Genomic DNA, 859 nt, shown 5'->3' on the forward strand with positions numbered 1-859 from the left:
AGTGATGTGGTATTTGTAGTTTTATACTGTGGTGGAGTTGTAGTCCTTATAATTAAAACAGTCTCTGGATCATCAGAAAATCCTTGTTCTTGCTGAGGTCAGTTTGTATATTCCCGCTGTGCTGAAAGTGAGTTCCTTTTGAGGTTGATTTGTCAGAGTTGTTGTGTTGATAGCAGTAGTCCACTTGAAACCTGACACTGGTTGCGTTCCGAATCGCATACTTTCTACTATATAGTTCGGTAGAAAAAAGATTTAGGATGTCCCGATTCTTGTGGCCAGATTTAGGATGGTTAGAAATACCCGGATGTCCTACTTCATGCGGCCAAGATTGTTAGTGTTGAAAAGTGCATCCTATTTGGGCGATTCTGACCCACAATCCAGTGCGCACGTGAAGTGACGTAACATCGACGAAGCCTCCATATGAAAACAAACGGGGATGCGACGGATATAAAAGCAAGAGGCAAGATCAAGGCGCCATGTTATGATGAAATAAGAGAGAAAAGTATGTCCCAATAGTATGCCTACTGCATCCTAACTAGATTATTTTTATCGTCGGATGTAGTATGTAGAATAGAAAAAAGAAAGAGTATGCGATTCGGAACGCAACCACTGTCTATCCCTTGGGTTAGCGGTTAGTGGTTTGTTAGGAGGAACAAAGGGGGGAGGGGGGGGGACAAATCTGATCACAGAAGTTTTTTTGGGGGGGATTTTTTGTCAAGTTAAAGATGCTCCGAGGAACTTTCAGTGTGTGTGTTAATTCCAATTGGGGCGCTCCGGTGGTGTAGTGGATAGAGCGCGTACCATATTGGCTCCGGCCTTCGTTGCAGTGGTCGCGGGTTCAAATCCGACCCGTGGACCT

Source organism: Ammodytes marinus (genome assembly GCF_949987685.1).
Source record: "Ammodytes marinus genome assembly, chromosome: 23".
In the NCBI taxonomy this organism is placed as follows: domain Eukaryota; kingdom Metazoa; phylum Chordata; class Actinopteri; order Uranoscopiformes; family Ammodytidae; genus Ammodytes; species Ammodytes marinus.